General features: G+C 51.9%; 1 protein-coding gene across 4 annotated transcripts in view; it reads right to left on the bottom strand.

Annotated features, from left to right (window-relative positions):
• GJA5 (gap junction protein alpha 5) overlaps positions 1 to 18,337 on the bottom strand; it is a 99,222-nt gene that overhangs the window by 21,093 nt on the left and 59,792 nt on the right. The gene's annotated exons all lie outside the window — the stretch shown is intronic.

Genomic DNA, 18,337 nt, shown 5'->3' with positions numbered 1-18,337 from the left:
AGTTGAGCCTCTTGCCTCAGGCAGCATTGCCTGGATCAAAATAGGGGGCGGCATCATTGGCGCAGTCACCCTACTACAATACAGTACCTGACTCTTAAAATAGTGTCTTTTCAAACCTGATGTCAGTGCGGATGTGAGACACTGCATAGATAAGCTACTTACTAAAAGAGTAACCACATATAATACTACTGGATGAGGCGCAGGGGGCGCCATTCTATAGGTCGCCTCAGGCTTTGAGCAACTAATTGTTCAACAGAGTGGGAAACATATTGGGGCAGATTCACTTACCCGGTCCAGTGGCGATCCAACAGCGCGTTCTCAGTGGAGGATTCGGGTCTTCTGGCGATTCACTAAGACAGTGCGCCCGATGTCCACCAGGTGTCGCTGCTGCGCTGAATTCCGTCGGAGTTCACTGAAGTTCATCGTCCTACGCTGGGTGCAGGTAAGTGCGTGTCAAGCGACACTTTTTTTTTTAAAATACGGCAGTTTTTCTGAATCCGTCGGGTTTTCTTACGGCCACGCCCCCCGATTTCCGTCACGTGCATGCCGGCACCGATGCACCACAATCCGATCGCGTGTGCCAAAGTCCCGGGGCAATTCAGGGAAATTCGGCGCAAATTGGAAATATTTGGGTAACGCGACGGAAAAACGCGATTTGGGCCCTTAGTAAATGACCCCCATTGTTCAATAGTAGAGAAGATAATTGCATACATATTGCACAGAGCACAGCAGTGTCAGAACATGGAGAAGCTACAATCCCAATAAAAATCTGAATATTACAGTTCTGCTGCTACTAACAACATACACAAAGGTATGATTACACATCTCTCTGGGGACAATACCCGGCATTGTCTACAGAGGGTGCAGAGCACAGCAGTGTGAGGACATGTACCCAGTGCTTTTGGAGAAGTTACATTCCTGAATATAGATACATATTTCACACTGTCTGCTAACATATCCCTTTAAGTTCACCATAGCCACTGGGTAGTTCACAAACTATGTCCCCATTCACTTCTCCATATAAGATCGTTCATTGTCCTTTCACTTTCTACAGTCAAATCACAGTTTACCGCTGCAACAATTACACAGTAAAAACTGAACATGATGTGCCAAATATATTAATGTACTACTGTTATATATCCTCATCATACACACAGTGATACACAGTGCAGCTGTAACTCAGGATCAGTACAGGATAAGTAATGTCATGTATGTACACAGTGACTGCACCAGCAGCAGAATAGTGAGTGCAGCTCTGGAGTATAATACAGGATGTAACTCAGGATCATCAGTACAGGATAAGTAATGTCATGTATGTACACAGTGACTGCACCAGCAGCAGAATAGTGAGTGCAGCTCTGGGGTATAATACAGGATGTAACTCAGGATCAGTACAGGATAAGTAATGTCATGTATGTACACAGTGACTGCACCAGCAGTAGAATAGTGAGTGCAGCTCTGGAGTATAATACAGGATGTAACTCAGGATCAGTACAGGATAAGTAATGTCATGTATGTACACAGTGACTGCACCAGCAGCAGAATAGTGAGTGCAGCTCTGGAGTATAATACAGGATGTAACTCAGGATCAGTACAGGATAAGTAATGTCATGTATGTACACAGTGACTGCACCAGCAGCAGAATAGTGAGTGCAGCTCTGGAGTATAATACAGGATGTAACTCAGGATCAGTACAGGATAAGTAATGTCATGTATGTACACAGTGACTGCACCAGCAGCAGAGTAGTGAGTGCAGCTCTGGGGTATAATACAGGATGTAACTCAGGATCAGTACAGGATAAGTAATGTCATGTATGTACACAGTGACTGCACCAGCAGCAGAATAGTGAGTGCAGCTCTGGGGTATAATACAGGATGTAACTCAGGATCAGTACAGGATAAGTAATGTCATGTATGTACACAGTGACTGCACCAGCAGCAGAATAGTGAGTGCAGCTCTGGAGTATAATACAGGATGTAACTCAGGATCAGTACAGGATAAGTAATGTCATGTATGTACACAGTGACTGCACCAGCAGCAGAATAGTGCGTGCATTCTCATTCTGCTGTGAGCTACTGACGGGTGTGGTTGTTGCTGCTGAGCTCCTGCACCACCTGGAGCAAACCCAATCCACCCAGGCCTGCTCTCTCCTCCCCAGGGAGGGAGTGGGTTGTCTGGGATGAATCAAGCTGGAAAGTCCCAGGCTCCTGTCTCCCGGACCAGGCCGGCGGGAGGCAGGAGAAGCCAGTTACCGGCCAAAACTGATGGCGTGAGAAGATCTGCCCGGAGCCAAGGACGCAGCGATGTGACCTCGGCTGCCACCCCCAAGACCCAGTAAGCCGCAAGGTCTCCGGAACACAGAATATTAAGGCAAGTAACATCAGCCTGAGTGCTCCTCCTGGAAAGCTGGGTGTCTGTGCGGGAAAGCTGGGTGGTTCAGCTGGAAAGCTGGGTGCTCACGGAGGTGTGGAAAAGGCATGGGGAGATCTAAAAACCCGGGAGTCTGCTACCATCTATGGCTCCCGGATTGCTGAGCACCTCCGTGAGTACGAGGAAGCTGGCAAGGCGCTGAGGAGGCTCCAGGAGGAGGTACGGGAGACCTTGGCCCTAGCAGGGGTGGCCACTAAGAAGAAGAAGCCTGATCTTCTAACCACCATCAACAGGCTTAAAGCCGAGGTCACCGTTCTGGAGGAGAAGCGTCGGCTTATCCGTGACAACAGCGGTCCGTTCCGGGAAAAGCTGGAGAACGACATGAGGTTTGAAGAAATGCACCAGGAGAAGCTAAGAAAGCTGAAGGGGCTTGAGATCCAGGCGGATGATGGCGATGATGAGGAGGATGAGGAAGACCTGCCGTGTCCGTCTGGTGGCCTGCACCAACACCAGCAGGCCTCGCACGACAGGCTGCCTGCGGAGCAAGCGCCATTACCATCAGGCTGCGGCTCTGCCAACCTGGAGGAGGAAAGTGATGGCAGCGGCCAGGGAGGGGCGCTAATGGCTCAAATACGACATTTCGAGTCCCCAGTTCACCTCCAGAACTTTTCCTTCGGCGATGATTTGCCTGATGACGACCAAAAGAGGATAAAGAAGACGAGACCCAAGAAGACCAAGGCGTCTCAGGAGGTGAGCTTGGTGTTTCGTCCCCTCCCTGTTTCCTCCGGGCGGGCAGCAGTGTCAGCCTGTCGTGTAGGCCCCGTTACCCAGCCCAGCCCGAATCCTGCAGTGGACTCGGTGCCAGGGTGCGGGGAGATTACAAAGCCACGTTCCATCATGGCGCAGAGCACCAGCCTTGTTTGTAGTAGCAAGGATGGTGCAGGGAAGGCATCGGCCGAAAGGCCGGACAGTGAGGGCGATCCAGCAGGTCCTGGTACTGTGCGCTGCCCCCCAGTGGGAGGGGGGGGTGGCCCAGTGCCAGGTGCGGTGGCTCCTGTGGCCCCTAGCACTGTGGCTGTTGCTTGCTCCGGTGAGCAGCGGCAGTGTGATGGGGCTGCTGGGGCTTGTGGTGCAGCGCCTCCTAAGCATCCTGTGCAGCCTGTGGGAAAGGGCGCAGGAAAAGTGTTGTTTTGCATTGGGTCATCTGACCCTGAAGAGGGCACAAAAAGACTGTCCGGAGTCTGCAAGGGCAAGCGGCCTCTTGCATCCAGCGAGCAGCAGAGCAAAAATATCAAAAAAACTGCGGGACAACAAGGGGTTAATGCCAATGAGGCAGAGGGCACAAGTAAGATCGGGGTTGGAGCTGCCTCTTCTCAGGCTGTATCAGCTATGGAGGTGGCTCTACCCCCAGTGTCCAGTGACGCCGAGGCAACCCCAGGTCCTCCTGGCCCAGCTGGTGTGAGTGATGCAGGGAAGCGAGGCAGTAATGCACATAGTGTGGTGAATGTGGGGGTGGTGAATGGTGATGGGGGGGATCCTGGTGTGAGTGCTGGTCCATCTGCACCCCCAGTGGTGGCCGCTCCCATAAGGAGCTATGCGAGTGTCACCGCTGGGGCATGTGGGGTTAACTCCTTGTCTCCTGGCTCTGGGAACAGCGTTTTGCAAAGGCGTCTTCTGGAGGCTCTCAGGAGAGGGGAAAAGTCAATCAATGTAGAGGGGAGAGATGTTGATCTGTCCTTCTGGACAGACAGGCATGGCCTGGCAGCCTTCCAAGAGAAAAGGGGGGGAGAGACTGTATGGTCTTTACCCACAACCGGGCCCGGAGCTGCCCGTAGGAATGTGGTTCGTCTTCGCTGGAGGGGCAGTGACGCATGCCCACCCAGGTCAAGGGTGGTGGAGCTCCTCCTGAAGATGAACTTCAGGGCTAGTGACATCTTTGCCCTGATACATCCTTATGGTACTCCGGAGTTCGATATCAGCTTTGTTCGGCCGGAGGGCTTAGAGCTCTTCTGGTCGAATTATGAGCTAGCAAAGAACGAGCCTGGCTGGCGAGACTTTGCTGTGCAAGCAGTGTCTCGCCAAAACACAGTCAAGAAAGTGACCGTTTTGACCCGTAACGAGTCACTTTCTTGCATGGACATCATGACGTGGCTCAGCCGTTATGGTGAGGTTGTACAGGTACCTCAGAAAAACCGCGATGAATTTGGCATTTGGTCTGGGGCCTGGACCTTCATGATGAAGTTGAAGTGTTCAGGCGGCACAGTCGCCCACATTCCTTCTTCAGCCTTTCTTGGGCGAGACAGAATCCTGATTTTCTACCAGGGGCAGCCGAAGGTCTGTCACAGGTGCGGTGACCCCACACACTTTAGCGCCAGCTGCCAAGTGCAGAAGTGCGCTTTGTGTGGTGGGCTAGGTCATCTCGCTGCATCCTGTAAGGACATTAGGTGTAACCTGTGTGGTGAGCTCGGTCACCCTTTCAGCCGTTGTCCTCGCTCCTTTGCCAATGCGGTTGTGACCCCAGTGGAGGAGAGCCATGAGGTTGCTTCTGCTGGGGAAGGTACCAGCAGAGGTGGAGGAGCTGAGGGGCCTGTGAAGAAAAGTAAGAATAAGTCACCTTCTCAGTTGAGGCGGCTTGAGGCCAGACAAATAGGGAGAGAGCTGGGGAAGCCTCAGGTTGCTGGGGTGACCCTTGGTCCTTCCTTAGAGGCTGGTCATGCTACTGAGGCCCTGAGGGATGATGAGTTGGATGAGGAGGTCAGGAGGATGGAGCGCGAGAAAGGTGCCATGTCCTCCACGTCCTCCCATTATGAAAGTATGGATGAGGATAACAGGATTTGGCTAGAAAATAAGCGCAAGCAGAAAAAGAAAAGACGCGGCGTATCTAAGGTACCTAAGGAAGGGAAAACTTCCTCCCCTCTGGTTGAGCTTTCCAACCGGTTCCTCACCCTCGATGAGATCGCCTCCTCGGAAGGAGGGGCTGAGGGTGGGGTTCTGGAGGTGGCGGCGGAGCAGCCTGCAGGGGGCGCCGAGTCTCTATCCTCTGGGGATGCTGGGTCCTCAGAGTGGGAGACTGACTCAGAGTCAGGAGACAAGGACGAAGGAGAGGGTGGTCCGGGTGGGTCCTTGGGGGCCAATAATAATATGGACACCACAATCTCATTAAAGAGAAGTTGCCCCAATTCTGAAGGTAAAAGGGAAAAGGGATCATCCTCAGAGGAAAGTAGAGGGAAGGGAGGCAGTAAGAAAAAAGCCGTCTAACTCAATCACTCATGATGGCGGCACCCACTCCGTTGACGCTGGCGTCCATTAATGTCGCCAGCATTAAGTCTGATGCGGCTAGATTTGCGGCCTTTGATTTTCTCGGCCGCGTTGAAGCCGACATTTTATTTTTGCAGGAGACCAGGCTGCCAGATTTGGCGGCCGTGTTTAAAGCTAAGAGGGAATGGAGACACGGGCCTTCCTATTGGTCTCTTGCGGCCGAGCCGTATAGCGGAGTGGCGGTCCTCTTTACCGCACCGGTAGAATGCCGACGAGTTATTGAGTTAGAAATGGGGAGGTGCCTGATCCTGGATGTCCTCATGAAGGGACAAGAACTTCGCCTAATTAATATCTATGGTCCCCAGTCCAAGTGGGACAGGAAGTGTCTCTTTATGAGGATCAAGCCCTACCTTTTTACTAGTCGGCAGGTGGTCTTTGGAGGGGACTTCAATGCTGTCACGAGGTCCCAGGATAGGGGAGGTTCCAGAGACAAGCTGACTTATGATAGCGTCGCTCTTAATAGCATAGCCAGTGAGGCTCGCCTGGTGGATGTCCACATCCGGCACACCCCAGGCCACGCGGGGTTCACCTATTATAGGGGTAGCTGTAGGTCTAGAATAGGTTTTATTTAAAGGAGGAAGCCATTTCTTCAGCAGTGTCTGTTGTTGAGGTGGAGTTCTCCGACCACTGTCTAATTTTGTTTTCTCTGAATGTTACAGAGACCCCCCGGATGGGAAGAGGCTACTGGAAGCTCAATTCGTCTCTCCTGGAAGAAGCAGAGATAAGACAATCCTTTGAGGACTTTCTTCAGAGCCAGGTACCATTGCTGGGCCTTTGTAGCAGTAAGTCAGAGTGGTGGGAGATGCTCAAGAAAAGGGTGGCGAGATTCTTCCGCCAGCTCTCGAGCCTCAGGAGCCTGGACAGGTACCGCCTGTATCAGGGCCTGAGGAGGAAACTCGAGCATCTCGTCTCGACTGGAGGTAGTCGTGAGGACATCTCCAGAGTGAAATCCTTGCTGAAGAGGTGTCAGTACGATAGACACGCATCTTTGGTTTTTGAGAGGGATTACGGGAAATACCGCTCGCCCGACCCTTACAGAAACTGCAAGATGTCAGTGAATGGTAAAGTTGTCACAGGACTGGTTGACAGTACGGGATCCCTGAAAAGGTCCAGATCAGGGATTCTGGAGGTCGTCAGATCCTTCTACTCGCACCTTTTGGGCAGGAAGGATCTAGATCGGGATGTGATGTCGGCTTTCCTGGCTGAAACTGTCCCTGAGCCAGGAGTAGACCCCTCTCTTGATGTTTTGACAGAGATGATCAGGGAAGAGGAAGTCAGCCGGGCGATTGAAGGGCTCGCCCTCAAGAAATCGCCAGGTCCGGATGGCTTAACATCTGAGTTTTATAAGACCTTTAAGGACGCCTTGGTTCCCCTCTTGACTGAGGTATATAATGAGTGTCTTTCCTCGGGCGCTCTGCCGAAGTCAATGAGGAGGTCAGCCCTGATCATCCTGTCAAAGGGTAAGGACCAATCTCGTATTGAGAACTGGCGTCCCATAGCGCTTCTCAGTACGGACAGAAAGGTTTTGGCAAAGGTGCTGTTTAATCGGCTGGTGCAGTTTGCGCCCCGGCTCCTTTCGGGGACCCAGCACTGCTCTGTTCCAGGCCGCAGTACATTTAGTGCTGTGCTTTGTGTCCGGGAGGCAGTGGAGCAGGGCAGGGCTGGTAACTGGAAGGGGTACTTGCTGTCCTTGGATCAGGCAAAAGCTTTTGATCGGGTTGACCACGAGTACCTCTGGTCTGTCCTTCTGAGGTATGGCCTGCCGGGGGAGTTTGTCAATTGGCTAAAGGTTTTGTACGCAGGGGCAGAGAGTTTCCCGCTTGTGAACGGTTGGATTGGCCGCTCTTTTGAGGTCGGGTCTGGTGTTCGCCAGGGTTGTCCTCTGAGCCCACTTTTATACGTGTTCGCGATTGACCCATTCCTTAGGAGGGTTGATCGTGGGCCGTTGGTGGGAGTCGGGATGGACCAGGCGGCACCGGAAGCCACTCTAAGGGTGGTAGCGTATGCCGATGATGTCACCGTTTTTGTGTCCTCGAGAGGGGAGGCGCAATGGGTGATGTCGGAGGTTGACCGCTACTCAGAGGCTTCTGGGTCCAAGATCAACCGGGATAAGTGTGAGAGTCTCTGGCTGGGAGAGGGGGATCCAGGGTTTGATCTCCCGGACACTCTTCCAGGGCCCCAAGACTCTGCCAAAGTTCTCGGCATCGAATTTGGCCAGGGGGATTACCCCATGCAAAACTGGGATGGCAGGCTTAAGATCGCCGCCCAGAAGGTGGACCAGTGGAAGGGTTGGTCTTTGACCCTCAGGGAAAGGGTGAACTTGATTAAAACTTACCTGCTCCCATTGCTGATATATCTGGGCAGTGTGTGCATGTTGCCAGAACCCCTCTGGACTCGGGTCTACAGTCTGTTCTTCCAGCTGTTATGGGGGAATAGGCTGAACCTTATCAAGAGGGAGGTTACTTACCGCACGAGGAGACAAGGAGGGTTGTGTATGGTCAACCCTGTGGTGTTCCTAGTGAATACCTTTCTTAAGATCAATGTAGCAAACCTCTGGAAAGAGAGGGCTCCTCCGTGGGTATACTCCTGCAGGGGATGGTTTAGGCCTTTCTTCCAGGAATGGGAGACAGGAGGGCGAGTGAAGGATCTCCGTACACCACACGGGCATCTTCCGGCTTACGCTACCCCGGTTCTGAAGGTGATTCGCCGGTGGGGTCTGGGAATGTGGGAGATCAGGACCATGTCGAGGAAACTCCTTGACAAGAGGGTTCTGTTGACCCATTTCCAGAAGCCTCTGGCCCTCAGGGATTGCCCAAGTCGGGATCTGGGGGTGGGTTTAGGTCTTTTGAATTCCATCAGGATCCCCTTGAAGTTTTGGGACTTGACTTGGCGCTGCTTCCATGGAAAGCTGTGTGTGAGGGACAATCTGAAGTGTAGGAGCTCTGAGGAAAGGGGTTGTCCCCGGGAGGAGTGCGGTGGTCTGCTGGAGAGCATGGACCACTTCCTGCTTCAGTGCCCCTATAACACAGAGGTGTACAACCGGGTGGGCGCTTCCATCCATTGGCCCGGGTTGGCCGGTCTCTCCTATGCGGAGTGGGCCTATGGAGCATTCAGAGGCCTGGGTGGCCGGGACCGCTGCACGTTATTCCTAGTTAGTCTAGTGGTCAGGTACCACACGTGGCACGCACGGTGTTTAGTATCGACGCAGCGTAAAATCCTCCCGGTGGATGAGGTGGTTAGGAACATTCTGGGTGACCTGGTGAAGGTGCGCTCTCTGGAGTATGAGAGGCTGGGCACGGGGAGGGCCTCTCTCCTTTGGAGGGGGTTCTCCTTTAGTGTCGCTTAGTCTGTCATCTCCGTTCCTGGTGTTGGGCTGAAGCTGACACTGTAGATTTTTGTTTTGTATCTGAGGTTATAGTGATGTTGGGCTTGCAGGCGCCGAACCTGGGCTTTATGTGGTTGGTTTGTTATATGTTGATATGTTTAATGTGTTTGTATTTTGTGTACATTGTGTATTTATTTATAGTTATATGTAGTTATAGTTAATGTGTATATAGCTTGGTTGGTTTTGGGGTGTTGGTGTTAGGGTGTTAGGTTGGGAGGGGGGTGGACGGGACTTGGACTGTACGATCCTGGGCACTGGTCTGGACTATATAGCGCAAACTTTGGACGTTAGACCAGTGTCTGGGTGGGAGGGTGATGGGCGTGGGATTTAGTTAGTTATATTTAATGTTTTTATTTCCTGTTTGTCTTTTTTTTGCTGTGTATTCTTTAGTTATTTATGGGGAAAAGAAGAAAAAAAAAAAAAAAAAAAAAAATTTATTATAAAAATTTATATATATATATATATATATATATATAAAAAAAAAATTAGGTGGTGGGATTGGGTGAAGGTTTTGTTTTATAATGCTGATTGTGTGGTGTGTGTGTGGCTGGGCCAGGAGATTTTCGTAAGACTCTTTTAGTTTGTATTATTGTTTTGTTATTATTATTATTGTTTTGTTTTGCCAGAAGTTATGGCTTGATTTATGTTTATTGTTGTAATGTTTTTCATTTTTATATATAAAATAAAAGATTTACAGGATGTAACTCAGGGTCAGTACAGGATAAGTAATGTCATGTATGTACACAGTGACTGCACCAGCAGCAGAATAGTGAGTGCAGCTCTGGGGTATAATACAGGATGTAACTCAGGATCAGTACAGGATAAGTAATGTCATGTATGTACACAGTGACTGCACCAGCAGCAGAATAGTGAGTGCAGCTCTGGGGTATAATACTGGATGTAACTCAGGATCAGTACAGGATAAGTAATGTCATGTATGTACACAGTGACTGCACCAGCAGCAGAATAGTGAGTGCAGCTCTGGGGTATAATACAGGATGTAACTCAGGATCAGTATAGGATAAGTAATGTCATGTATGTACACAGTGACTGTACCAGCAGCAGAATAGTGAGTGCAGCTCTGGGGTATAATACAGGATGTAACTCAGGAGCAGTACAGGATAAGTAATGTCATGTATGTACAGTGACTGCACCAGACGCAGAATAGTGAGTGCAGCTCTGGGGTATAATACAGGATGTAACTCAGGAGCAGTACAGGATAAGTAATGTCATGTATGTACAGTGACTGCACCAGACGCAGAATAGTGAGTGCAGCTCTGGGGTATAATACAGGATAAGTAATGTCATGTATGTACACAGTGACTGCACCAGCAGCAGAATAGTGCGTGCAATCTCATTCTGCTGTGTGCTACTGAAGGGTGTGGTTGTGTGCTGCTGAGCTCCTGCACCACCTGGTGGAAGACCGATCCACCCAGGCCTGCTCTCTCCTCCCCAGGGAGGGAGTGGGTTCACTGGGATGAATCCTGCAGGAAAGTCCCAGGCTCCTGTCTCCCGGACCAGGCCGGCGGGGGGCAGGAGAAGCCAGATACCGGCCAAAGCGGAGGGGGTAAGAAGATCTGCCCGGAGCCAAGGACGCAGCGATGTGACCTCGGCTGCCACCCCCAAGACCCAGGGAAGCCGCAAGGTCTCCGGAACACAAAAGATCAAGGCAAGTGACATCAGCCTAAGTGCTCCTCCTGGAAAGCTGGGTGTATGTGCGGGAAAGCTGGGTGGTTCAGCTGGAAAGCTGGGTGCTCACGGAGGTGTGGAAAAGGCATGGGGAGATCTAAAAACCCGGGAGTCTGCTACCATCTATGGCTCCCGGATTGCTGAGCACCTCCGTGAGTACTGCTGAAAAGCGCTGAGGAGGCTCCAGGAGGAGATAAGGGAGACCTTGGCCCTAGCGGGGGTGGCCACTAAGAAGAAGAAACCTGATCTTCTTATCACCATCAACAGGCTTAAAGCCGAGGTCACCGCTCTGGAGGAGAAGCGTCGGCTTATCCGTGACAACAGCGGTCCGTTCCGGGAAAAGCTGGAGAACGACATGAGGTTTGAAGAAATGCGCCAGGATAAGCTGAGAAAGCTGAAGGGGCTTCAGATCCAGGCGGATGATGGCGATGATGAGGAGGATGAGGAAGACCTGCCATGTCCGTCTGGTGGCCTGCACCAACACCAGCAGGCCTCGCACGACAGGCTGCCTGCAGAGCAAGCGCCATTACCATCAGGCTGCGGCTCTGCCAACCTGGAGGAGGAAAGTGATGGCAGCGGCCAGGGAGGGGCGCTAATGGCTCAAATACGTCAGCTTGAGTCCCCAGTTCACCTCCAGAACTTTTCCTTCGGCGATGATTTGCCAGATGACGACCTAAAGAGAAAGAAGAGAGCCAAGAAGATCAAGGCGTCTCAGGAGGTGAATCTGGTGTTTCGTCCCCTCCCTGTTCCCTCCGGGCGGGCAGCAGTGCCAGCCTGTCGTGTAGGCCCCGTTACCCAGCCCAGCACGAATCCTGCAGTGGACTCGGTGCCAGGGTGCGGGGAGAGTGCAAAGCCACGTTCCATCATGGCGCAGAGCACCAGCCTTGTTTGTAGTAGCAAGGATGGTGCAGGGAAGGCATCGGCTGAAAGGCCGGACAGTGAGGGCGATCCAGCAGGTCCTGGTACTGTGCGCTGCCCCCCAGTGGGAGGGGGGGGTGGCCCGGTGCCAGGGACGGTGGCTCCTGTGGCCCCTAGCGCTGTGGCTGCATCTAGCTCCGGTGAGCAGCGGCAGTGTGATGGGGCTGCTGGGGCTTGTGGTGCAGCGCCTCCCAATCGTCCTGTGCAGCCTGTGGGAAAGGGCACAGGAAAAGTGTTATTTTGTATTGGTGCATCTGACCCTGGAGATGACCATAAGAGACTGTCCGGAGTTAATAAAGACAAGAGGCCTCTTGCATCCAGCGAGCAGCGAAAAACTACTGGACAACAAGGGGTTAATGCCAATGAGGCAGAGGGCACAAGTAAGATCGGGGTTGGAGCTGCCTCTTCTCAGGCTGTATCAGCTATGGAGGTGGCTCTACCCCCAGTGTCCAGTGACGCCGAGGCAACCCCAGGTCCTCCTGGCCCAGCTGGTGTGAGTGATGCAAGGAAGCGAGGCAGTGATGCAAGGAAGCGAGGCAGTAATGTACATAGTGTGGTGAATGTGGGGGTGGTGAATGGTGATGGGGGGGATCCTGGTAGGAGTGCTGATCCATCTGCACCCCCAGTGGTGGCCGCTCCCATAAGGAGCTATGCGAGTGTCACCGCTGGGGCAAGTGGGGTTAACTCCTTGTCTCCTGGCTCTGGGAACAGCGTTTTGCAAAGGCGTCTTCTGGAGGCTCTCAGGAGAGGGGAAAAGTCAATCAATGTAGAGGGGAGAGAGGTTGATCTGTCCTTCTGGACAGACAGGCATGGCCTGGCAGCCTTCCAAGAGAAAAGGGGGGGAGAGACTGTATGGTCTTTACCCACAACTGGGCCCGGAGCTGCCCGTAGGAATGTGGTTCGTCTTCGCTGGAGGGGCAGTGACGCATGCCCACCCAGGTCAAGGGTGGTGGAGCTCCTCCTGAAGATGAACTTCAGGGCTAGTGACATCTTTGCCCTGATACATCCTTATGGTACTCTGGAGTTCGATGTCAGCTTTGTTCGGCCGGAGGGCTTAGAGCTCTTCTGGTCGAATTATGAGCTGGCAAAGAACGAGCCCGCATGGCGAGACTTTGCTGTGCAAGCAGTGTCTCGCCAAAACACAGTCAAGAAAGTGACCGTTTTGACCCGTAACGAGTCACTTTCTTGCATGGACATCATGACTTGGCTGAGTCGTTATGGCGAAGTAGTACAGGTACCTCAGAAAAACCGTGATGAATTTGGCATTTGGTCTGGGGCCTGGACCTTCATGATGAAGTTGAAGTGTTCAGGCGACACAGTCGCCCACATTCCTTCTTCAGCCTTTCTTGGACGGGACAGAATCCTGATTTTCTACCAGGGGCAGCCGAAGGTCTGTCACAGGTGCGGTGACCCCACACACTTTAGCGCCAGCTGCCAAGTGCAGAAGTGCGCTTTGTGTGGTGGGCTAGGTCATCTCGCTGCATCCTGTAAGGACATTAGGTGTAACCTGTGTGGTGAGCTCGGTCACCCTTTCAGCCGTTGTCCTCGCTCCTTTGCCAATGCGGTTGTGACCCCAGTGGAGGAGAGCCATGAGGTTGCTTCTGCTGGGGAAGGTACCAGCAGAGGTGGAGGAGCTGAGGGGCCTGTGAAGAAAAGTAAGAATAAGTCACCTTCTCAGTTGAGGCGGCTTGAAGCCAGACAAAAAGGGAGAGAACTGGGGAAGCCTCAGGTTGCTGGGGTGACCCTTGGTCCTTCCTCAGAGGCTGATCATGCTACTGAGGCCCTGAGGGATGATGAGTTGGATGAGGAGGTCAGGAGGATGGAGCGCGAGAAAGGTGCCATGTCCTCCACGTCCTCCCATTATGAGAGTATGGATGAGGATAACAGGATTTGGCTAGAAAATAAGCGCAAGCAGAAAAAGAAAAAGCGCGGCGTATCTAAGGTACCTAAGGAAGGGAAAACTTCCTCCCCTCTGGTTGAGCTTTCCAACCGGTTCCTCACCCTCGATGAGATCGCCTCCTCGGAAGGAGGGGCTGAGGGTGGGGTTCTGGAGGTGGCGGCGGAGCAGCCTGCAGGGGGCGCCGAGTCTCTATCCTCTGGGGATGCTGGGTCCTCAGAGTGGGAGACTGACTCAGAGTCAGGAGACAAGGACGAAGGAGAGGGTGGTCCGGGTGGGTCCTTGGGGGCCAGTAATAACATGGACACCTCAATTTCGTTAAAAAGAAGTTGCCCCAATTCTGAAGGGAAAAGGGAAAAGGGATCATCCTCAGAGGACAGTAGAGGGAAGGGAGGTAGTAAGAAAAAAGCCGTCTAACTCAATCACTCATGATGGCGGCACCCACTCCGTTGACGCTGGCGTCCATTAATGTCGCCAGCATTAAGTCTGATGCGGCTAGATTTGCGGCCTTTGATTTTCTCGGCCGTGTTGAAGCCGACATTTTATTTTTGCAGGAGACCAGGCTGCCAGATTTGGCGGCCGTGTTTAAAGCTAAGAGGGAATGGAGACACGGGCCTTCCTATTGGTCTCTTGCGGCCGAGCCGTATAGCGGAGTGGCGGTCCTTTTTACCGCACCGGTAGAATGCCGACGAGTTACTGAGTTAGAAATGGGGAGGTGCCTGATCCTGGATGTCCTCATGAAGGGACAAGAACTTCGTCTTATTAACATCTATGGTCCCCAGTCCAAGTGGGACAGGAAGTGTCTCTTTATGAGGATCAAGCCCTACCTTTTTACAAGTCGGCAGGTGGTCTTTGGAGGGGACTTCAATGCTGTCACGAGGTCCCAGGATAGGGGAGGTTCCAGAGACAAGCTGACTTATGATAGCGTCGCTCTTAATAGCATAGCCAGTGAGGCTCGCCTGGTGGATGTCCACATCCGGCACACCCCAGGCCACGCGGGGTTCACCTATTATAGGGGTAGCTGCAGGTCTAGAATAGACAGGTTTTATTTAAAGGAGGAAGCCATTTCTTCAGCAGTGTCCGTTGTTGAGGTGGAGTTCTCCGACCACTGTTTAATTTTGTTTTCTCTGAATGTTACAGAGACCCCCCGGATGGGAAGAGGCTACTGGAAGCTCAATTCGTCTCTCCTGGAAGAAGCAGAGATAAGACAATCCTTTGAGGACTTTCTTCAGAGCCAGGTACCATTGCTGGGCCTTTGTAGCAGTAAGTCAGAGTGGTGGGAGATGCTCAAGAAAAGGGTGGCGAGATTCTTCCGCCAGCTCTCGAGCCTCAGGAGCCTGGACAGGTACCGCCTGTATCAGGGCCTGAGGAGGAAACTCGAGCATCTCGTCTCGACTGGAGGTAGTCGTGAGGACATCTCCAGAGTGAAATCCTTGCTGAAGAGGTGTCAGTACGATAGACACGCATCTTTGGTTTTTGAGAGGGATTACGGGAAATACCGCTCGCCCGACCCTTACAGAAACTGCAAGATGTCAGTGAATGGTAAAGTTGTCACAGGACTGGTTGACAGTACGGGATCCCTGAAAAGGTCCAGATCAGGGATTCTGGAGGTCGTCAGATCCTTCTACTCGCACCTCTTGGGCAGGAAGGATCTAGATCGGGATGTGATGTCGGCTTTCCTGGCTGAAACTGTCCCTGGGCCAGGAGTAGACCCCTCTCTTGATGTTTTGACAGAGATGATCAGGGAAGAGGAAGTCAGCCGGGCGATTGAAGGGCTCGCCCTCAAGAAATCGCCAGGTCCGGATGGCTTAACATCTGAGTTTTATAAAACCTTTAAGGACGCCTTGGTTCCCCTCTTGACTGAGGTATTCAATGAGTGTCTTTCCTCGGGCGCTCTGCCGAAGTCAATGAGGAGGTCTGCCCTGATCATTCTGTCAAAGGGTAAGGACCGATCTCGTATTGAGAACTGGCGTCCCATAGCGCTTCTCAATACGGACAGAAAGGTTTTGGCAAAGGTGCTGTTTAATCGGCTGGTGCAGTTTGCGCCCCGGCTCCTTTCGGGGACCCAGCACTGCTCTGTTCCAGGCCGCAGTACATTTAGTGCTGTGCTTTGTGTTCGGGAGGCAGTGGAGCAGGGCAGGGCTGGTAACTGGAAGGGGTACTTGCTGTCCTTGGATCAGGCAAAAGCGTTTGATCGGGTTAACCACGAGTACCTCTGGTCTGTCCTTCTGAGGTATGGCCTGCCGGGGGAGTTTGTCAATTGGCTTAAGGTTTTGTACACAGGGGCAGAGAGTTTCCCGCTTGTGAACGGTTGGATTGGCCGCTCTTTTGAGGTCGGGTCTGGTGTTCGCCAGGGTTGTCCTCTGAGCCCACTTTTATACGTGTTCGCGATTGACCCATTCCTTAGGAGGGTTGATCGTGGGCCGTTGGTGGGAGTCGGGATGGACCAGGCGGCACCGGAAGCCACTCTAAGGGTGGTAGCGTATGCCGATGATGTCACCGTTTTTGTGTCCTCGAGAGGGGAGGCGCAATGGGTGATGTCAGAGGTTGACCGCTACTCAGAGGCTTCTGGGTCCAAGATCAACCGGGATAAGTGTGAGAGTCTCTGGCTGGGAGAGGGGGATCCAGGGTTTGATCTCCCGGACACTCTTCCAGGGCCCCAAGATTCTGCCAAAGTTCTCGGCATCGAATTTGGCCAGGGGGATTACCCCATGCAAAACTGGGATGGCAGGCTTAAGATCGCCGCCCAGAAGGTGGACCAGTGGAAGGGTTGGTCTTTGACCCTCAGGGAAAGGGTGAACTTGATTAAAACTTACCTGCTCCCATTGCTGATATATCTGGGCAGTGTGTGCATGTTGCCAGAACCCCTCTGGACTCGGGTCTACAGTCTGTTCTTCCAGCTGTTATGGGGGAATAGGCTGAACCTAATCAAGAGGGAGGTTACTTACCGCACGAGGAGACAAGGAGGGTTGTGTATGGTCAACCCTGTGGTGTTCCTAGTGAATACCTTTCTTAAGATCAATGTTGCAAACCTCTGGAAAGAGAGGGCTCCTCCGTGGGTATACTCCTGCAGGGGATGGTTTTGGCCTTTCTTCCAGGAATGGGAGACAGGAGGGCGAGTGAAGGATCTTCGTACACCGCATGGGCATCTTCCGGCTTATGCTACCCCGGTTCTGAAGGTGATTCGCCGGTGGGGTCTGGGAATGTGGGAGATCAGGACCATGTCGAGGAAAGTCCTTGACAAAAGGGTTCTGTTGACCCATTTCCAGAAGCCTCTGGCCCTCAGGGATTGCCCAAGTCGGGATCTGGGGGTGGGTTTAGGTCTTTTGAATTCCATCAGGATCCCCTTGAAGTTTTGGGACTTGACTTGGCGCTGCTTCCATGGAAAGCTGTGTGTGAGGGACAATCTGAAGTGTAGGAGCTCTGAGGAAAGGGGTTGTCCCCGGGAGGAGTGCGGTGGCCTGCTGGAGAGCATGGACCACTTCCTGCTTCAGTGCCCCTTTAACACAGAGGTGTACAACCGGGTGGGCGCTTCCATCCATTGGCCCGGGTTGGCCGGTCTCTCCTATGCGGAGTGGGCCTATGGAGCATTCAGAGGCCTGGGTGCCCGGGACCGCTGCACGTTATTCCTAGTCAGTCTAGTGGTCAGGTACCACACGTGGAACGCACGCTGTTTAGTATCGACGCAGCGTAAAATCCTCCCGGTGGATGAGGTGGTTAGGAACATTCTGGGTGACCTGGTGAAGGTGCGCTCTCTGGAGCATGAGAGGCTGGGCACGGGGAGGGCCTCTCTCCTTTGGAGGGGGTTCTCCTTTAGTGTCCCTTAGTCTGTCATCTCCACTCCTGGTGTTGGGGCTGATGCTGCACAGTAGATTTTTGTTTTGTATCTGAGCGTGTAGTGATGTGGGGCTTGCAGGCGCCGATCCTGGGCTTTATGTGGTTTGGTTTTGTTATGTTGATTTGTTTAATGTGTTTGTATCTTGTGTACAGTGTGTATTTATTTATAGTTATATGTAGTTATAGTTCTTGTGTATATAGGCTGGTTGGTTTTGGGGTGTTGGTGTTAGGGTGTTAGGTTGGGAGGGGGGTGGACGGGATTTGGACTATACGATCCTGGGCACTGGTCTGGACTATATAGCGCAAACTTTGGACGTTAGACCAGTGTCTGGGGGGAGGGTGATGGGCGTGGGATTTAGTTAGTTATATTTAAAGTTTTTATTTCCTGTTTTATGTCTTTTTTTTGCTGTGTATTCTTTAGTTATTTATGGGAAAAAAAAAAAAAAAAAAAAAAAAAATTTATATATATATATAAAAAAAAAAAAAAAAAATTATTAAAAAAAAAAAATTAGGTGGTGGGACTGTGTGAGGGTTTTGGTTGTTCTCATGCTGAGTATGTGGTGAGTGTGTGTGGCTGGGCCAGGAGGTTTTGTAAGTTTATTTTCGATTATATTTGTTGTAATTATTTTGCCAGAAGTTATGGCTTCATTTATGTTTATTTTTGTTATGTTTTTCATTTTTATATAAAATAAAAGATTTACAGGATAAGTTATGTCATGTATGTGCTCAGATTTCTATGATTATTATACTATGTTAATGTTTCGTCAGTCTTGGGTTTGTGCAGCGCTCGCTTGTCTTATTTAACACTTTCCCTCACGCGGAGCGGATCCTGACATCTCTAGTGCCGCGCACATTCCTCAGCTAATCCACTTATAATTGTCAGCACTTGTCACTGGTCCCTGTCGCGCTGCTGTGAGTCTCT

This window comes from Engystomops pustulosus, chromosome 2 (assembly GCF_040894005.1).
Source record: "Engystomops pustulosus chromosome 2, aEngPut4.maternal, whole genome shotgun sequence".
NCBI classification, from domain to species: Eukaryota; Metazoa; Chordata; class Amphibia; order Anura; family Leptodactylidae; genus Engystomops; species Engystomops pustulosus.
Note: the sequence above shows the minus strand (reverse complement) of the source record. Positions and strands in the feature narration are given on the sequence as shown.